Source organism: Schistocerca serialis, chromosome 2 (assembly GCF_023864345.2).
Source record: "Schistocerca serialis cubense isolate TAMUIC-IGC-003099 chromosome 2, iqSchSeri2.2, whole genome shotgun sequence".
In the NCBI taxonomy this organism is placed as follows: domain Eukaryota; kingdom Metazoa; phylum Arthropoda; class Insecta; order Orthoptera; family Acrididae; genus Schistocerca; species Schistocerca serialis.
The window spans coordinates 846,749,037-846,771,138 of NC_064639.1; the positions used below are offsets into that span (position 1 = coordinate 846,749,037).

Here is a 22,102-nt window from a genome sequence, read left to right on the forward strand (position 1 = left end):
TCTCCATGGGATATTCGATTACGTTTGTGTGACTGGATTTAGGGGTTACACAAGCAGAATGCAGTAGGTTGTTGCGGATGGAGAGTCATCCACACATACGAGTACAGTTAATTTATAGTGTGATCCAGGAGAATGTGCGTAAGAACGCAACAGCTTCGCCACCGTGAAGAGTATTTCTGAAAGTCATTCTAAACGTGTACCTTTATTTTATAGTTTTTAATCTACATTTACGACGACACGTTATGATGCCCATAATGATTTTAACCAAATCAACACCCGCATCGGCGACCCACGACTTGTATTACTGTTTGTGGTGATATGATGTGTAACTGTTACATAAGCATAAATGTTGGTAAAGCAACTGACAGGTTTAGATTCGTTTGTAGGATACTGAAAGGCTACAGTCCATTTACGCAAGATATTACTTACAAACTACCACCAATTCTGAAATACTGCTTACGTGTGTTAGATTCCCATTAGGTTTGTTTAACAATTGCCTTTGAACTTACAGAATAACTTTTCACTCTGCATCTGAGTGTGCGCTGATTTGAAACATCCTGGCAGATTAAAAACTGTGACCGGACGACGACTCGAACCTGGAACCTTTGCGATTCGCAGAGATGTACTATACCGATTGAGCTATCCAAGCACGATTCACGACCCGCTTTCATAGCTTTACTTCCGCCAGGGCCTTATCCCATACTTTCCAAAGTTCCCTGAAGTTCTCCTTCATTAAACTAAATAAAACAGGGTAGCGCAAATCGTCAAAATACCATTAATCGCTTTAGAACGTAATAGACCTTCGATCTGGCAGCTCTCGAAGAAAAAACCCTAATGCCTTGGAGAAACGAAAAATTGTCACAAAAAATCGGTATCTAATGTGAATGATAAATTCCAATGTTACCTTCAACTAACCATTGTCATAACACCGCGGTCGACTATATTATAGCTGGTAAATCTTCCTTTTTTTTTAGGTGTTTATGTACTTATTGATTCGCAGTGAGGCGTAGGGTGAAATAGTATCAAGATCGCAGGCGATGTCCTCGAAACAGATTTGCACGAGAACTGGATCCCACTTAGAATAGAGAAGTTATTTCCAGTCTCTCACGGGTTGTTAAGCTTCTTTTCTTATCGTTTCCAACGGATATAAACAGAGTTGCAAGTGCCTGAAAAAATGAAGTCGGGGGAGGGAAATGCTTGTACCCTTCATGTAGATAGTTCCGATGAGTACTGTCTCGTATTTCATCGGAGCGTCTTTGTAGTCGACCTGCACGTCGGTAATTGGACCGTATTTTCCACAGCTACGCACGTTTATCGGCGTTGTGGTTTGAACTGCTTTTTATGTTTTATACGTAAGGCAGTTGATCTTGGGACGTCCATTTGCATAAAAGACGGAATCGCGATACATGCAGAATGGGACTATAGGGGACGAGGTGATGACAGTATTAGTCCCCATAGACTTCTAGTCCCTTTCTTCTGAATCATATGCCTTTCCGCTGTAATTACAGCGTAAATTGGTTTTTATCAGGGTTGCACACTAAAATATACTACGGGCATCACGAACGCATCTCAACTGGTCCTTTCCCCACTTTAAATATATTTAACCTGCATATATTAACAGAAATTAAGATTATTAGCTGATGATACTCTAATTATACTAATTCCTTACGCGCTCAGCGGTAAAACTCAGCAGCTTCAGAACTGCTACAGTCATTAACAACCATAAAATCAGCAACGCAGCACCGTAGCGTTTGGCGGTCTTGGATTACAAGTGACGTCCAGTAATGTAATCGATGGCTAGTAATGTCTGCATAGTTATTAAACGAACATCGTATACTACGCTGCAAGAAACAAACAGTCGCTTAAGTCCAAATATTTGATTTCCTCTGATTGCGACAACACTATGCCGAATCGTTGGGCAAAGTCCACTGGTCATATCGCAAGTCTTACGAAACTATTCGAAATAGTAACAACACACTCCCACCTCTCTGATAATGGCATTACCTCCTAAGATTAAAGTGCACTGTGTGTGATTTTTTTTGGGGGGGGGGGGGGGGGGGAAGGGGAGGAGAGGGGGTAATTGATTTATGCCCAGCAATGGTGCAGTATCACAGAAATGGGCGCAATTTTAAGAAAAATGTACGTATAGTTAGCAAACACAGTGATCATTTTATAAAAACTGGAATAGATCTTAGGCGGTGGCGTAGTGTGCTCGCACTCGGAAGGACATTTTAAATCTCTTACAGAACTTCCATCGATATCATTTTTGTTGCAACCTAATCTTTACTAGAAGGTATGGTATTTCTCTCTGTAGTGTGTGCTGTTGTGAAAACCGAAACAGTAACAGACTCCACCTGTAAATTGGATTGTTTCTAAACAGCACCGTCAGCCAGGATTCAGGATTCTGCTCACTTACTGAAGAAACATGGCCAGCTTCCAGAAATCTGTAAAATAAGAGATATTTATGACGTAGTTCTATAAATGTCGATTCGCTGATGTGATCATTAATGGCGTCTCGCGCGCTTCAATTGAAAATGATGGGCTTCCAGTAAGATTATCCATCCACATTAGAGAGCAAAGGTATCCTCATACACTGTACCCCTCACCCACAACATATTACTCAAATTTTCGTTGAGGCATTGAACTTTCTGCATCAACTACTTCTGCGCTTCTGTTGTTACTTTGTTTAAAACACTCATTTGAAAGAGGCTGGGATACGGGCAAACAGGCCAGCGTAGGGGTCAAGTGAGGTCGAGTGGAGAAAGTCGGTTGCTGTGACCTCGCTTTGGTTCCTTTGGAGCTGCCCCAGAACGACTGGGTTGTGTTTATTCATCTTAGTGAGGATCCAGCATCAGCCACTACTCTACAAAGATGGTCGTTCATTGTGCTCGCAGTTTCGGCGTCGCTTTACAATTCCAGGAAGCAACAATTTCGCAACTGGCTTTCTGGTTCCTTACTCATAAACATTGCTGACGCGATCATCAGTGACTGCTGAAAATGATACGAATTAGCTGTAACTTTATAATGTTGTTTCTTGATTACTGTTGGAATAATTCGCAGTGTAGCTCTTCATCTACATGACTACTCTGTAATTCACAGTAAAGTGCCTGGCAGAGGGTTCATCGAACCAACTGTGAGCTACTTCTTTAGCGTTCCACTCTCGAACAGTACACGGGAAAGAGCACACTTAAATCATTCAGTGCGAGCTCCGATTTCTCATATTTGATTATTACGATTGTTCTTTCCTGTGTAGGTGGGCGCCAAAAATATATTTCCACGCTCAGCACAGAGTGGTGATTGAAATTTCATGAGAAGACCCTGCCACAAAGAAACATTGGCACCCCAATTCACGTATCACATCCGTGACACTCTGCCTCCTATTTCGCGATAGTACAAAACGAACGGCCTATGAACTTTTTCGGTGTCCTCCGACAATCCTGTCTGATGCGGTTCCCACACCGCTCAGCAGTACTCCAGAAAAGGGTGGACGAGCGTAGTGTAAGCAGTCTCCTTAGTAGACCTGTTGCATTTTCTAAGTCTTCTGCAATAAATCAGTCTTTGGTTTGTTTTCCCCAGAACAGCATATATGCGATCGTTCCAATTTGCGTTATTCGTTAATTTACAGTGTTTAGAGTTGGGTGTTTTATCGTGTAACTGAAATTTAGCGGATTCCTTTTAGTATTCATATGGATGATTTCACCCTTTTCGTTATTTAGTCAGTTACCACTTTTCACACCATACAGATCTTGTCTAAATCATTTTCCAATTAGTTTGGGCCATCTGATGACTTTACAAGATGGTAAATGACAGCATCATCTGCAAACCATGTAAGAGGGCTGCTCAAATTGTCTATGTCGTTAATATAGGTCAGGAACAACAGAGGTCCTTGGGGACGCCAGATATTACTTCTGTTTTACTCGATGACTTTCTTACGGTTACTACGAACTGTGACCTTTTTGACAGGAAATCAGGAATCCATACGCACAACTGAGACAATGTTCCAAAGGCACGGAGTTTGGCTAGAAGCTGATAGTGAGGAACGGTGTTAAAAGCCTTCTGGAAATCAAAAAATATGGAATGAATTTCACATCCCCTGTCTATAGCACTAGCTACTTCGTGGGAATAAAGAGGTAGTTGTTTCACAAGAACGATGTTTTCTGAGTCTTTAAATAAGTCCTTTTCTTAGAGATAACCCATAATGTTAGAACACAGTAAATGTTCCAAAATCGTACTGCAAATCGACGTTAGCAATATGAGTGTGATTCAGCGGATTACTCCTATTTCCAGTCCTCGGTATTGGTGATAGTGGGACAACTTTTCAGTCGTTGGATACGTATCGTTCACCGAGCGAGCTGTTGTTTGTGATTGGTAAGTATGGGGCTGTTGTATCAGCATGCTCTGAAATGAAACAGACTGATATACTATCTGAACAGGAGGCGTTGCCTTTATTGATTTAAGCTGCTTCGCTACACAGATAGTATCTACTTCTAAGTTTCTTATGTTGGCAGTAGTTCTTCATTGGAATACACAGGAATATTTACTTCGTCTTTGGTGAAGGAATTTCGGAAAACTTGTTTAGTCGCTCTGCTTTAGTGGCACTGTCATACATTACATTGCGATTGTTATCGCGCAGTGAGAATGTTGTTTCTTTCCGTTGGTGCACTTTACATACGACCAGAATCTCTTTGGATTTTCTGTCAGATTCCGAGTGAATTTCGCTGTGGAAATTATTAAAAGCATCTCCCATTGAAGTTCGCGCTAAGTTTCGAGCTTTTGAAAAACTGTGCCAATCTTGGGGATTTCGCGTTATTTGAAATTTGGCATGCTTGTTTCGTTGCTTCTGCACAGTTCGATACACTGTAATGTATCTGTAGCTTCTAGCTGACTCTTTAATTTCTCAGAAGTTATAGCGACTCTATTAGGAATTAAACACAGTCTGGATAAAGTAACCTTTTTTGTTCTAATGACTGGTTTTTGCCAAAGTAGGCCATGTTCAGATCTAAAATATGGAGATGATAGCTGTCAACAGCACCAATTGGTGCGCGTCGTGAAAATTGTTAATTTTTTCTTGCATGAGGTTAGTTCTGACCAGCTACAAACTGAGATGTCACGCATGTAGTTTGCATGCTTTGGGGTTTGCAGCAGATTCGTCATTTTATCTTCACACAATATTTCAACTACTTCCCTATTTGTCTTCATCAGCTGTCGAGCGCAATTTTATTGCTCGCTGCTTGGACCCGAACTAAAGCGTGAAGTTTGAAGCCTAAACACCAAACTGTGGAGTCAGTGCTAGACTAATGACGAAGAAAACTTCCAAATTGTTGAAATTTTGTGTGAAGAACAAAAGTCAAGTCTGCTGAAAACTTGTAAATCTTAAACTACGCCAATATATTGTGAAGCACTACATGAGGCGCGTGGTTGCAGTACCTCCTATGTATTTCCGTGCGTTAAACACCATTCCTCCGACCACCAACGAAGCAGTGACTTTCCGCGTACTCCGAAGAGGCACCCCCACCTGCTAAGGCATCACAACAGCAAGCACGAAACTGGTCTCTTCCCGCGATTTTAACGGAAGTGGGATTCATCTGTTAAGAGCGCACTACTGTATAGTTCCAAGCCTAATCTCCGTGTTAATGGCTCCGCTGTCATGTTATGGAAACACAGACCAAATGCTCAGAGCCTCTTGTACGCAGTTTAGCGGGAAGCAGCTACTCCTGAGACAACTGTAACTCTTTTTCAGACATTTGTTGGCGTTGTCCATGTAGTGAAAACTCAAGTTATGGTCCTGCTGTGGTTGCTATTGGCCGGCCGTATACTCGCCTACATCTAGCATTTCATGTCTCACTACCGTTCCCGAAGCCTTGAGCACTTTGTGGCATGTTGAACACTTCCGAGAAGTCGATCTTTGACTTGCTTCAAAATGTGATCATAATTTTCAGTCCGATTCCACTGTGCCGAACAAAGAAACGGATGAAAGACTGAGGGATTATGGATGTAGTGGACTTAACTTTCGTTATCTTCGAATCATATGCCTATTGGAAGGTGGTTTGGTTTCTGGGATGGGTTTGTGTGCGTGCGTGCGCGTGTGGGGGGGGAGGGAAGAGGAGGAGATCATCTTGATGTTCGTTTACGTTGATTTTCTCCTGTTTTTCCGATCATGCATAGATGCTGGACAACCGTTACTTGGAAAACGAAGCTGTTCGCGGAGCGAATGGGTGGCTTGGCGCCGTTTCGTGAGAAGCGGAACTGGCGTGCTGCTGGCTGCTATCTCAGTGGACTTGAGCCTCGGCCAGAGTCGTAGCATTGTTTCCCTGTACGAGGCCTGCATACACCGTCAACATCTCTCTCTGCGGTGCTGCTGCTGCTGCTATCTTACCTCCGAACTTGGCAGTTTCTTGAAGTGGTATACCTCCGAACTTGGCAGGTTCTTGAAGTGGTACAGGAAGTCGCGAGTTTTTCGTTTTAAGCAGTTCATATTGCGTTAAAGGACAGTAAAACAACTGTGTAACACACTCAGGACAGTCCTAATTTTTGTTATACATTGAAAAATCAGCGCACCAAGGGGACAGTAAGCCCCACGTTTGAATACGATTTCGTAGGAGTACGAATAGGATCGTTTGTGTAAAACGGGGCTATGTAGTGCAATAAATAGCAGCGACACTACATTTGTCATTATTTAGTTTCGCAAGTGCTCTGCAAGTACTCATGATAGCATATTACAGGACAGCTGACCTTCGCTTTCTTGTAACCTTAAAACATTTGGTGAATTTAGTTTTCTTTTAAAAACAAAAAAGGCTAGGAAACAATAGAGGACATGACTTTTTGCAGACGGATGTCGTATATCTATGCAGTAAAGTGAGGTTTTGATCGCTACACTTCCACCCAAACTAGTTGATGAAAACGGAAAATTGTGCATTCCACCCAGTTTCCTAAGCTCTTCACTTAACGTACCAAATAAGCCATCGCAACTGCAGCTAAAGAGATAGCCACACAGTCGTGATGATAAAACCTCAAAGGCAATAAAACTGGTCCCCAAAAAAGAAAAACATGTTCATCATTTATTGCTGCGCACACAAACAATATTCTCGACTCAGGCCTCTTTTTAAGAATAATTAATATTTACAAAAATATTCATGCACTGGAAAATCGAATGAAGTTTATGAATGTGCGAGTCATTACGCTATGCTAATGTGCCTATCATTATAAAAACAGGCAGCAATACAATTATGTGCATTTAATGCACGAAACGCTGTACTTAGTATCTTGCTTTCAGTTGCAGTTATACGCAATGTAGAGATTATTTCCTTATGATAACATATCTTACGTCATTGTATCAGTGAGCTTCGTTTGTTTTTACATGTCTCCTGATAGTTTCCTAGTAACTGAGACGCAATAATATAACCACTTTTGTAATTAACTATAAAATAATTAAAATGAAACGAACTTAGACTAGAAAAATTTCCACAGCAGTCATTGTCATGACTGTGTATGTTAGACGCTGGTAAAATTCAGAATAAAGTCGGTTTTCATGTTTCTCCGAAATATTCCTTAAAATGCCGAAAGTGGCGATTTTGCGTTACTATTCACCTATAAAAGATGCTTCAACGATACTTGAAGCTGCTCACTCGTTGCTCACAAAACAAATAGCTTACTGATTTGTTTACACTTTGGTATAAATCCCCACGAAAAATACGATGGAGCCAATTCGGAAGTTCAGCAGGACAAAAATGGTTATCGTAGTGATGTTTAAGTAACACCAGGATTCTTCCATTGAGTTAAGCAACAAACTACTGGGCAGCGTTTTATCAAGTTGGAGAATCGTGGAATAAGCGTGCATACCAGTAAAAGTTAATGGGTTGCATTTCATTTGCAATATGGTCGCATTTGCTTTCATTTTTGTTTCTTGCTAATAGAAACGTCCTTCTGCCACTCGATGTCGTTAGATTTTTATTTCAGTGGACGGTAGTGTCAGTTACACTGTTTCAGCGGCAGCCTTTCCGTTTGTAATCCAAACACGGTGGAGATAGTGTGATGAAACTCTAACGTTAATATCGTTGGTCACCATGACTTTGCCTCCATTTATTGGGATTAGACACGTGTAGGTCACTCTGTGCTACAGAGGGAGCTTACACTACTTGTCATAGTGAAGTTACTGGATACTGAATAAGCATTACGATTCTGTACGTTTGTAAAATTACCAGTTATGGTAACCGTATATGTGTGCACTGATTGAAATGTATGTAAACATCCGCAGTGAAGGCTATGGTCTGAGAATGGGCAATGTAGTCCGAAACTAGTCACCAAAAATAATTTTTGGACGCAACAGATAGAAAGTGAAGAAAAATAAGTTTTTGTTGATAGCATTTTCAACGCTCCAGGTGCACAGTGCAGTTAAACGTAAACATAAAATTCCGGAAACGTGATAGGTAAACGAATTGCAATTTTCCGACTGGCAACTGCAGTGATCAAAATGCGGTCGAAAAAAAAAAAACGTTATATTGACAGATTTAATGCAATACGCCGGTTGTAGATGGGCGGAAGTTCTAAACACGCCTTTACATAAAAAATTAAGGAAGCTATGTAAAAAGTGACTACTTGGTGTATTTCTTCAAGCGTAATGGACCTTAGATACTGCTACTGATAAAAGCATTCCATTTAGGCTGGAATTCTCAATGTGCATCTGATCAACAGATCTCCTGAGAGAGATTCTGCAATGTTGTTCAATTCTGATATTCAAAAGCTGCGTAAAGTAGCACCACATGCTGCCTCGATGGCACACACTTCTACACTTCTGTGTTGTAACTCGGCTGAGTCCTCCAATATATTACTCCTTGTGACCTCAGGGAATGGAAATACACTGCGGTCCAAAAACAATATCCCCACCCTGCCTCAACCGGTAATGTGGAGTTTGGGTAGTTTTTAAACAAACAATCGTCATCGTAATGAGTGTTTCATTGAATGTAATACATTGAATGTAATACATTTCGTTTAATTTATCTGAGTAAATCAATATTTCAGTGATTAGTGTACTTCCCATGGTCTTTCTTGAGACTGGATTCTTCTCGGCATTGAATGACTCAAACTTTCACATACCGACCACATATTCTCGTTAGGGTGCGCGTCGGGAAGTTTTCTGGCCACCACAGTCTCTGGAAACACATCTTTCAAACATTGCTGTACAATTCTATATCGGCGGCAACAGGCGTTGTCATCTTGAAATAAATTGCTTAAGGCCTGCACCAATGAAACAGTCCCTATCTGCGTTCATTAAACGATTTTAAATAATTTTACAGTAGGCTTCCGACTGTACCTTTCCATATTTTAACTTTCCAGCGCATTTGGAAGAAAAGGCAAACCATACCATAACACTTTCAGAGAACTTCTTCGTTTCAATAACATCCATTTTTCAGTCACTCTCATTTTTCCGTCTAGAATTTCAGGCCAGCATTAATACAATGCACAAACTAACTTTCGTCAAAGAAAAGTATCTTGTTCCAGTGTTCCACGGTCCAATCTTCATGCATGTTTACAAACTGAATCCTCTCTGCGATGTTTCTGAGTCAGCGTAAGCATCGTCCTGGGTGCCTTCTTCTTGACAGTGTTGAATTTTGAAGCATCGAACGCGAACTCATTTTCCTTTCTCTATTTGCTAGCACTTGTCAATGCACAGTAGAGGTGTTGGGTCCATCTGTGTTGCAAGCTTGATTTCCAGTCTCTCTCTGCTTTTTTAAAAAAGTGTTTCCTGTTCTTTCGTGGTCAGTGAAGAGTTTTCTTGAATCTCCGTATTTGGATCTCTGCAGTTTCTCGGGATAACACCATTCCTTGCTTCCCTAGCCTAAAATGACAAGTTTGCAGAATAAACAACGCGGAGACCACCAGATGCTACAACGAATACTGCCAGCCGCCCGGTCGCATGACGTAGGTTACTGCCAAAGGCGAACGTTTCAGATTACACAGAAATTCATAAATGTTAAACAGCTTGTCAACAAGATTTTACGATCTTTTTTAGTTCACAGTACATGTATTTTAAAATCTTCTTCTAAGTTATCAGGCCCAGTGGACCGCAAGTTTCCGCCTCCGTTGTATTGTCCATTGCTGCTATCCGCCGTCCGTCCACATCTATTGATGCTTGGTTTAAATCTTCATGGAGTCCATCCCTCCAACGCTTCTTGGGTCTCCCTGGGGGTCTCTTTTCTGAAGGTGTAAAATCCAGGAGCTACCGAGGCCATCTGTGATCTTCCACTGCATTAGTATGTCTTTGACAGTTCGTGCTATGTTGGGCTGCTGGTATAGTTAAAGCTCTAGGCTGTGTCTGATTCTCCATTCCCCTGTGTCTGCATCCAGAACCGAACCTTCCGAAGCACTTTTCTATCAAAAACGAGGAGCTTACGGATGTCTTGTTTCCAGATACTCCACGTCTCACAGCTATATAGAACAACAGGCTGGATCAGGGTTTTGTATAGTCTGATCTTGAACTATCTGGAGAGATATGTGAACCAAAGCAGTTGTGCTAGGCCGTGTTAAGATCGGTTTCCTGCTTGTATTCTGGCATTGATTTCTGCTTCACATGACGAGTTCTCAGTGAAAAGTGCCCCTAGGTATTTAAAATCATGCACTCTCTTGTAGGACTGGTCTCCCACCTGCAGTGATTGTAGATGAACAGCAGTCTGACTTTGGCCACGCGTCGTAAGAAGGCACTCTTTCTTGGCTTCGTTTATGTTTAGGCCAAATTTGTTGGCAGCCTCCTTTAGTGCTCTGGTAATTCGCTCCAACTCCTCTTCAGACATAGAGTGTAAACAGATGTCGTCTGTATAGGCTAAGTATGCCAGTTCTTTCCTTAGATTTAAATCCCTTCGTGCTCGTGGAAGGTATCTCGTACGATCTTCTCGAGTGCAAAGTTGAACAGGATAAAGGATAAACCATCTCATTGCCTGAGTCCTGCCACAATTTCAGATTCCTCAGTTACGCGATTTCCCATCTTTACCTTTGCACATGTTTCGCTGAGACAGATCTTTATCAGATTGATGAGTTTCTCTGCCATATCAAACTCCCTTAAACAGCTGAGCAGGCTCTTGCGATGTATACAATGGTAGCCCTTCTTAAAATCGAGTAAAATATGCAAATCTTTACCATATTCACCCAATTTCTCATTGAGCTGCCGGAGAGTGAAGATGTGATCTACTCGATAAATGGTTTTTATTGATGTAGAGTTCTAAAAATATCTGTATTCTTGAGCAGCTAAATCGACAGCCAACGTGTAATGTAAATATTTTACTTCTGGTAGCCACGAACAGACCAGACCTCATCAACGGTGTCAGTGTTGAGACGGGGATTAGTGATGATGATGTCATTACGACTATGGTTACGAAAGTTAAAAAAGTCGGTCAAGAAGGCTAGGAGAGTATTCTTGCTAGAAAGAGCAGATAAGCAGTTGTTAGCTTCCCACTTAGTAAATGAATCGACTTCATTTACTTCCGGTACGATGGACGTGGAAGAATTATGGGCAAATTTTAAACGCATTGTAAATCACTCATTGGAGAAGTATGTGCCGAAAAAGTGGGTTACGAACGGAAAAGACCCACCGTGGTTTAACAGCGCAATTTGGAGAATGCTCAGGAAGCAAAGACAGTTGCACTCGCGGTACAAGAAAGATCGGGAGAATGAGGTCAGGCAAAAGTTAGTAGAGATTCGTGCTGCTGTAAAAAGAGCGATGCGCGAAGCATACAACGACTACCACCGTAAACCTTAGCAAAAGATCTTGCGGAAAATCCAAGGAAATTCTGTTCTTACGTAAAATCGGTAAGCGGGTCGAAGGCTTCCATCCAGTCACTCACTGATCAGTCTGGCCTGGCAACCGAAGACAGCAAAACGAAAGCAGAAATTTTAAATTTAGCATTTGAGAAATATTTCACGTAGGAGGATCGTACAAACATACCGCCGTTTGAGTCTCGTACAATACTCTACTGCATTGGCTTCTTATTTAGCTTGCACTTATCGCGAATCTCTTGCCCAACGTAAAGTCCCGAGCGAATGGAAAAAGGGCAGGTGACGCCTGTATATAAGAAGGGTAGAAGGACTGATCCTCCAAATTACAGACCAATATCCTTAACGCCGGTTTGTTGCAGGAATCTGGAACACATTCTCAGTTCGAATATAATGAATTTCCTTGAGACAGAGAAGTTGCTGTCCATGCATCAGCACGGCTTTAGAAAGCATCGCTCCTGCGAAACGCAACTCGCCCTTTTTTCACATGATATCTTGCGAACCATGGATGAAGGATATCAGACGGATGCCATATTCCTTGACTTTCGGAAAGCATTTGACTCGGTGCCCCACTACAGACTCCTAACTAAGGTACGAGCATATGGGATTGGTTCCCGAGTATGAGTGGTTCGAAGACTTCTTAAGTAATAGAACCCAGTACATTGTCCCCGATGGTGAGTGTTCATTGGAGGTGAGGGTATCATCTGGAGTGCCCCATGGAAGTAGATGTGCGGCTGTTTGCTGATGTTGCTGTGGTGCACGGGAAGGTGTCGTCGTTGAGTGACTGTAGGAGGACACAAGGTGACTTGGACAGGATTTGTGATTGGTTTAAAGAATGGCAGCGAACTCTAAATATAGATAAATGTAAATTAATGCAGATGAATAGGAAAAAGAATCCTGTGATGTTTGAATACTCCATTTGTAGTGTAGCGCTTGACACAGTCACGTCGATTGAATATTTGGGCGTAACATTGCAGAGCGATATGAAGTGGGACAAGCGTGTAATGGCAGTTGTGGGGAAGGCGGATAGTCGTCTTCAGTTCATTGGTAGAATTTAGGGAAGATGTGGTTCATCTGTAAAGGAGATCGCTTATAAAACACTAATACGACCTATTCTTGAGTTCTGCTCGAGCGTTTGGGATCCCTATCAGGTCGGATTGAGGGAGGACATAGAAGCAATTCAGAGGCGAGCTACTAGATTTGTTACTGGTAGGTTTGATCATCACGCGAGTGTTACGGAAATGCTTCAGGAACTCGGGTGGGAGGCTCTTGAGGAAAGGAGGCGTTCTTTTCGTGAATCGCTTCTGAGGAAATTTAGAGAACCAGCATTTGAGGCTGACTGCAGTACAATTTCACTGCCGCCAACTTATATTTCGCGGAAAGACCAGAAAGGTAAGAGAGATTAGGGCTCATACAGAGGCATATAGGGAGTCATTTTTCCCTCGTTCTGTTTGGGAGTGGAACAGGGAGAGATGATGCTAGTTGTGGTACGAAGTACCCTCCGCCACGCAGCGTATGGTGGATTGCGGAGTATGTAGATGTATTCAGACAAAACATTGAGTGTAGTGTAATAAGAAAATATTGAGATTAAACTATGTGGGCTTATTTTCTGATCCACAGTGTACACACTGTAGACCTTCGTGTATCACAAGTGCTTAGGACGGGAAACATTCTGATGTCCTGCATATGCAAGAAGTCATAAATATGTACCTACCATTTGAGTTTGCCGTCATCCTCGACGCCAGAAACGGTCCACTTCATTTTCGACGCACTCAAACTGTGGTGATGGAGCAGCAGGTGACCTTTTTGAGAAATGTACGGGCATACGCCACCACTCGAGATGTGCATTTTGTGGGATTCCATAGAACATATTTAATGACTAAGCAACGCAGGCTACTCATCTCGGCGCTGATGGTCACAGGTTACATACGTTGGCCATTACACCGATTTGATCACCAGTTCAGCGTATCGTAAACTCCGCGTATTACGAAGCTCGAGAAGCGTCCCGAAACGCTTCCCTCTATGACAAATAAATGAATTATTTTTATTACAAGAACTGAAAAGGGGCAGTTTCGGAAGCCTCGCGAGCAGTAGCAGTAGTTTCGCTGTTAGAAAACGCAGTATTGGCTCGCTGGCAGGACGCATTCCGCCCTGTGCAGCGCGGCGGTTTCTCTTCGTGTCCTCTTTTGCAGCATAGAGTCGTTGCGGTAGCTGCCAAGCGACGAAGGTTGCGCAAGCGTGTTTATGCGAGACTCTGTGCTGCTGTGGAGTTGATACCTGAGATCACGTGCGGCCCGGACCTGGCTGATAACCGCTGAGGCTGCACCGATCACATTATGAATGGAGCTCTTGTGATTGCGGCAATTATTTTGTTACATGTGGCAAGAACTTTCTTCCGCAGAAACACCCGGCTGGCTGGGACACTAGTAGTTGAGATGATGTGATCTTCAGCACGAAGACTGGTTTGGTGCAGCTCTCCACGTTTATCTATCCTGTGCAAGCCTCTTCTTCTCTCCATAACAACTGTAACCTACAATCAATTCAACACGCTTGATGTAGTCAAGCTTTGGTCTCCTCCTACAGTTTTCAACCCTCACACCTCCCTCCATTGCCAAATTGACGATGCCTCAGGATTTTTCCTACCGACTAATCGCGTCAAAGTTGTTCCACAAATTTCCTTTAGAGTCAATGTGTGTTCATTATTTATCAGATCTATCCATCTAATCGTCAGCATCCTCTTGTAGCACCACATTTCAAGAGATTCTACACTGAGATGACAAACTTCATGGGATAACGATATACACATGTACAGATGGCGGTAGTATCGCGTACACAAGCTGTAAAATAATGCATTGGCGGAGCTGTCATTTGTGCTTGGGTGATTCACTTGGAAAGGTTTCCGACGTGATTATGGCCGCACGACGGAAATGAACGGTCTCTGAAAGCGGAACAGTAGTTGGAGCTAGACGCATGAGACATTGTTTCGAAAATTGTCAGGGAATTCAATATTCCGAAATCCACAGTGTAAAGAATTTACCGAGAATACCAAATTTCAGGCATTACCTCTCACCGTGTACTACGCAGTGGTCGACGGCCTTCCCTTAACGACCTAGAGCAGTGGTGGTTGCATAGAGTTGTCAGTGCTAACAGACAAGTAATACTGCGTGAAATAACCAGAGAAATCAATGTGGAACGTACGAAGAACGTATCTGTTATGACAGTGCTGCAAAATATTGCGTTAATGGTCTTTGGCAGCGGATGACCGACGCGAGGAGTGCCTTTGCTAACAGCACGACATCGCCTGCATCGCCATAACAAACATATTCATTGACTATTTGAGTGCTGATAACCTTGCCGTTGAGCGGCCATAAACCAAAAATACACAATATGTTCCTCGATGTTGGGTTCAAGCACAGCGGTAGAAGTCGTGTCTTGCGAATTAGTCTCCCTTCCTGCACAGTGAATACTATAGAGAGACCTTCTGAAGTTGGGAGTTGATACCGTCAGCTCCGCGAGGAAAGCGCGGAAACCACTGCGGCTGCCGCATCCGGTGGGGAAATTGTATTACACGACACGGCACCTACTGCTCCCAGGGGGGAAGAAACTGCTGGCATCTACTCGAGGGAAGAGCTATTCACGACTGACTCGAACCAAAACAATTTGCAACATTTTCACTAGAGGACCATTTTTCGCTATAGTCGAATGCTGACTTCTTCAAATATTACAGGATCACATTTCGATAATCCTCGTGAAAGGTGCAGTGACAGCCTTTTCGTAATTGGACAGAATCATCATTCTAAAAAAAAAGAGAATATTTGCCATAAAGTGGGAACAATAGTCGCCAAATCTGGGGCTTTCGTGGAAACTATTAGAGTGCACAATAACGTCGTGGCGCAATCCTGAACGTATGATGTATGTGTCACAATTAACAGCTAAAACTGCCACGGGTGAAAATACGATTATAGAAGCAACAGTCCAGTAAACATGGTTACACAGATGGGGCGGTTATTTCAGTATGAAATATTACCCTTGTTAAATATGTATTTGAAGGGTGAAACTTTCGGCTAAGTCCCCGTCTAAGTGGGCTCAAGTTTCACCCATAGCCAGTATTAACAAATGTGCGATATTGCTTCAGCACTTTAAATATCACATTTTACTGTACGCACGAACATTTTAATACTTGGTCCACGTGTCATCCTCGCGGTAGGATGTAGCATCTCGGCTCTGCCGTGAGTTAAGAGTTCTTTCAGGTACAGTCAGATTATCCCGTAAATCGTGACAAGACTGCTGTTCACTTACTTATTGAGATGACTCGAAGCAAACAGATCCAGAAGATTTCAGTCAGATGATGGAGGCAAAGGTATAGGCCTCGCTCGACCAAGCCACCCTGCTCCATATTGGCGCGTTATATATCGTCTTACATCAGTAGTAAATGTGATGGTGCCCCGTCATGCATCTACCAAATTCCCCAACCATGGTCTGTGGGTGAAATTTGAGCCAAAAAAGGTACGGGCTTAACCAAAAAATTTACGTTCAATTAAGTTTGCACAAAGAAGGGCACTGTTTCGTATTGAAGTTGGTCACGGACGGTAACCACGCATTCGCAGCCATCTCTCAAACGGCGCATTTGCGGACCCATGTTTACTAAAACGCTTTTGCTTCTGTTACCGCATGCTTTGATCCGTGTAAGTAATTCTGACACAATCTGTATGACTTGCCCCACCTGCAGTTCATCTCGTCTATTTTGGTGTAAAATCCTCTAGAGCGCTTAGACGTAGGCCTGATTGTCGCCAGTACATTTCCTTTTTGTTTTCTAATTGCAGAGGTGACGAATGTCGTATAAATAATAAAAAGAAATAATAGTATCCAGCCCTTAGCTGGTTTCTATTTCCTTCCCTGGTCGATGTTTCATGCGCATGGAATTAATAATAAAGTGCAAGAAACAATTTTCGGGATTTCAGTCTGGAAAAAAGACTAGGAAATCCTAAACGTCTATTATTAGAATGGACCGATGTTAATCATTCTGCATCGAATGCTAGTCTCGCCACTGTGCAACTGCTGTTCAGTGTACATGTAAGATTTATTTAACACCAAGCGATACACACACATCGTGCAAAGTCGTGCAGAAGCCTGCAGTCTTAACTCCGCGGTACGGTGCTTGCTAGGAGGTACCATAATCATTGGTCTGGAGAAGCTTCCTAAATGACCAAAGAACTCTGATACAACAAAAAAAAGCGTGGCGAGTGACCCGTCAGCTTCCGACTTTGTAGAGATACCCAAAGACCATTGTCCAGTAGTAGGACCCAGAAAGTTGTACTCACCCCTTAATTTCACGATCACCACCAAATAATCACGATGTAACATGTCCCAAATATCATTTAGTGCAGTTGCTATTCATTACTTAGTATAGTGCTACCATAAATCGCTTCAGGAGTGCATTATTAACCCCATTCCACTTCCTGTAAACGCATTTCGAACCGACATAGCATGACAGAGGACGGAGGACAAAGTCCTTGTTTCTTCTCGAATAATTTTTATTTCCAACGCTAGTCATTTGACTTTCACATGTAAGACGTTTCCTTGTATTCTTTCTTCAAGGTGCGTCCACTAAAGAAATGACTACTCGCTTCACACCGTTGCAAAATTACGTTCAGAGCATAGTAAGAAAGTAAAACCTGTGAATTAGCGTTTAATAATGACACGTACCTTCACAGTATTAAATTTCGCCTCCTTTGTCACCTTCATTTCTAGTTTTGTGATGAATCTGATAAAATACGGGTCAGGAAGCACGATGTATTGGCTTTGCTCATAGTTTTGATAGTAAGGCAAGTCTGCTAATAAAACGAAATTTTCCTAGGTATGCTTCATCGCTTACATTAATTCCTACAGCTGACGAGACAGCAGTGCCATTTGACACATATGTGTAAAAAGTGTTGTAACCACATATGGTTTAGTTGCGATGGTTATTAAAATAGATGACATTAGCTGCTGACAGGAGCATATTTCCATTTCTTGTTTCTGGTGTTACATGAACCATATTTGGGATTATGCAGTTTTATGTGTCATATCTACTAGCAAGTCATGCAATCGCTGATTAGCATTTCAGGAAACTACTGGAGTAATTCGTGAATGACACAGTTTGCTGAACATATAAGCGTGTCCTTTATCTTATCACAATGTAACATCGTTGCGGCCTAATTTTGTGGTGATAGTTTTTGTGTAAGTGACAGAACGCCTTGACGGCATTATCATTGAAGTAGCTGTTCAGTAAATTTTCTAAACCCTGTACCCATGTTAAAGTTAAGATTCTGCAGCTTAATATGGTATGTGCGTGTCTTCTTGAAATACTATTCAGTAATCTAAACTGTTTTCTTTCAGAATTATTTTTAGCATATACAGGTTGATTCAAAAATCGTAACCCATAGGACAAATTGGGTGAACTGGAACACTACGAACGAACTTTCAGAGGTGGTAGTATTTGACAAAACAAGAAACATGTCCAGTTAAACATTGGCTCTAAAATGCACACCTTACGCGACGGCGAATGTTTGTCAGAGACAAGGATATTGTCAGGAATGCCCAAGCGAAATGGGATAGAACCGCTGTTATTTTCGGTATACATAAATGATCTAGTGGACAGTGTAAGCAGCAACTGCGGCTGTTCGCTGATCATGCTATGGTGTGTGGGGAAAATGTCGTCGTTGCTTGACTGTAGGAAGATAAGATACTTAGACAAAATTTCTAATTGGTGTGATGAATGGCAGCTAGTTCCAAGTGTTGAAAACTGTCAGTTAATGCGAATGAGCAGGAAAAACAAATCCGTAATGTTCGAATATAGAATTAGCAGTGTGCTGCTTGACACGTCGATTAAATATCTAACGTAACGTAGCAAAGCAATATAAAATGGAACAAGCACGTCAGGTTGATGGTAGGGAAGGCGAATGGTCGACTTCGATTTAATGGAAGAATTTTAGGAAGTATGGTTCATCTGTAAAGGAGACTGCATATAGGACACTAGTGCAGCCCGTTGTTGAGTACTGTTAGATTGTTTGGGATCCGCACCAGGTCGGATTAAAGGAAGACATCGAAGCAATTCAGAGGCGGGATGCTAGATCTGTTGCCGGTAGGTTCGAACAACATGAAAGTGTTACGGAGATGCTTAGGGAACTCAGATGGGAATCGCTGGAGGGAAGGGATCGTTCTTTTCGAGGAGCACTATTGAGAAAATTTAGAGAACTGGCATTTGAGGTCGACTGCAAAACGATTCTACTGCCGCCAACGTACATTTCGCGTAGGGACCAAGAAGATAAGATTAGAGATATTAGGGCTTATAGAGTATGGATATAGATATGAGCTTTTTGTTGATCTTTGATAAATGTTAAACGAGTGTCTTCTAGTGCAAGCTTTTTGCTTTTCGTACTTTGAGAAGTGGTACTACGGGCCAAAACGAGGAAAAGTGCATACCTTAAGAACTATGAGCACTTGTTTAGTAGATGAAAAAGTGCTCATGGCTCTTAAGGCATGCAGCTTAGAGCCCATGTTTGCTAGACCTTTTTAGTTATTTTGATCCATATTACCGCCCCAGAAAGATTGTTTGTGAATTTTGGTTCTTCCTATTTCTCACACGGGACATGATTTTTGAATCTCCATATAAATCTATTCCGTAGCTAAAAACTGACTTTAGGAGAAATATTGAACTGTTTCATACGGAGCGTTTTCAGCCCGATGTCTTGCATGGCAACAGTCATAAATTTCGTGATACCTTAGAAAAGGTCCGGACACGGGTGTTAAAAAAATTTCGTGACACCTTAGAAAAGGTCCGGAGACGGGTGTTAAAAAATACTGATGTTTCGCAGTTCGTAATTATGTAGTTCGGCAGCTTCCTCAACATCACCCTGTAGATGACTGCCCAACTCGGAGGCCTCAGCTAGGAGTCAAAAGCTCGTTCTATTTGGCTGTTGTCCAACTGCATACCACATTGTTAAAAAAAAATCGTAGGAATTCACTTCAGATGTTGTGAACCGTAGGTCGGATGAAAGCCCTTTGCAATGTTACTAATTTTAGACAATTGTTTTCTTTTGACTGTCATATCGCTGCAACCTGACCGTTAAACTATGTAAACTGGCCTCGCCGCAATCTTGTTTAAAGGTCAGACAGGAACATCAGATATCCGTCTTGGTTTAGAGTAATGTGTCACGTATACAGTCTGTCGGGTTTTCATTCTGGACTTTCAGTAACTAGGCGCTACCATCGCTGAATGTATTGCAGAGCAGTAGTTTCGTCCATTACTGTTATTAATGACGTTTAACTTGGATGCATTGTACGAGGAGTACCCAAAAAAAACCGAAATTATTTTTAAAAGCCATATGTTTTCGAATTGTCTACAAAACCACCTTATCCCATCAAAATACTCTCCATTACAACTAATACATTTGTCTCACCGGTGCTTCCTCTGTTTGAAACATTTTTTTGTACTCATCTTTAGAAATGACTGACAGTTTCTCCCTAGTTTTTTCTTCAATGTTGTCAAATCGGCGTCCTTTCACGCCCTTTTTCAAGCGTGGAAATAAGTCGCACGGAGCCAGGTCAGGCGAGTAAGGTACGTGGGGCAGCGGAACCATGCCATTTTTAGCCAGAAACTGAGAGACGCCTGTGTGTGCAGGTGCGTTGTTGTGGTGGAAGAAATCTTCCGTTAAAATTCGCCGAACCGAGCTCCAAGATAACCCACTTATCTCTGACAATTGATCAATTCTGTCTACAGTCTGAGAGCACAAGCTCTCGAACTTTACAATATTTTTGTAGATTTGGACAGCTGACGGACATCCAGAACGAGATTTGTCATCAGTCGACATGTCGCCATTTTTAGATTGAGCAAACCACTCGTACACTTGAGTTTTTTCCCATAGCGTCATGTTGGTAAGCTGCTTTCAACATTAAAACGGTTTCAGCAGCATTTTTACCGAGTAGGAAAAAAATCACAGGTGCACGTTGTTCACTTAACCTGCCATCATAAAAGAGACAAGAACAAAACAGCGCTAGCAAATACAATTACTGCAGATGAACAGAAGCCAGGTCGACAACACAGGCTGCACCGATCTGGCAATGAGTTGCGCTATACACGCCTAGTGGCAGAAATGCGTACTACAAAAGCTGTACCATCTGCAGTTTTATTCCGTTTTTTTTTTTTACTGGTATGAGACATATCGAGGCCTTTTTTCGGTGCACATGCGTGCACAGTATGTAATTTATTAAATTAGTTTAGAGTATTTGCTATGATTGTACGTGACAAAATTGTTCCGGCCCGGGATTCTGGCCGTGATCCCTAATTCCGCGGGCATTGCGCTACCTGTAATACCTAACGAGAAGGGGGCCCTGACCGGTTCAAAGGTAGGAGAGGAGAGGGCCGCGTGACAAGTTGTGACAGTCGCTATGGCATGCGAGTTCGTAGTAGTTGGGTTCGAATCGCGACCTGCACACGATTTTAACTTAGTAGATACAAGTACAGACTATAGTGGCTGGTCGTGAATTTTGCACCCATCGCGAAATGCTCAGGAAGTTTCTTGAAGAAAAAAAAGTTAGACTATGAACGTAGACTGGGTTATAAAATTAGATCAGGACGTTACTTATTGTGTGCGCGAATGTAAACACATTTTAAAAAATGTAGTGGAAGGTCGGGTAGTATAGGAGACTGTTTATGCTCGTCACGATTATGCTGCCGGATATGATCGTCTTCACTACACGATATTTCGGCGATCCATCTATCCGCCATCCTCAGCTGCGATCGTTGAGTACACAATTGTGCACTCAACTATAGCACCTAAAGATAGCGGCCAGATGGTTCGCCGAAATATCGTGTAGTGAAGACGATCATATCCAGCAGCATACCCGTGAACAGCACAACATATAGTCTAAGATGTTGGGGAAATCTGCGGGATCACATCAGTATCGGACACTGCCATAACCTTTTTTTCCGTCCTTTGGACTTGGTGGCTTAAGTTCTTGGAGGGCTGTAGAGGATATGAAATTATAACGTGTAACAAAATCTTTTTTTGTCACGAAAAATTTTAATTGGACCATAAATGGTTATAAACGTTAAACTAGAAAGAGTCCAGTAAGTTACATGTCGGCAAAAGTAGACGCAAATAGCCAAAAACTCATAATACAGTTTTTTTGAGTAAAGTGTTTAACAGAGTGTGCCTAAAACAAAATGTTAGTTTAACCTTTAGTGAAACATTTATCACAGGTTTAATATAGACTGTTCAGCTGTGTATTGGCGCAATCATCGTGGGTTCAACTATCTTAAGCATGACATTGAATCCAGTCTTCCTCAGAAGTTTCT

The 22,102-nt window shown here is 42.1% G+C and overlaps 1 protein-coding gene across 2 annotated transcripts in view; it reads left to right on the top strand.

The window, feature by feature from the left end:
- Positions 1-22,102, top strand: part of LOC126458124 (wiskott-Aldrich syndrome protein family member 3) — a 270,241-nt gene that overhangs the window by 29,156 nt on the left and 218,983 nt on the right. The window lies entirely within an intron of this gene.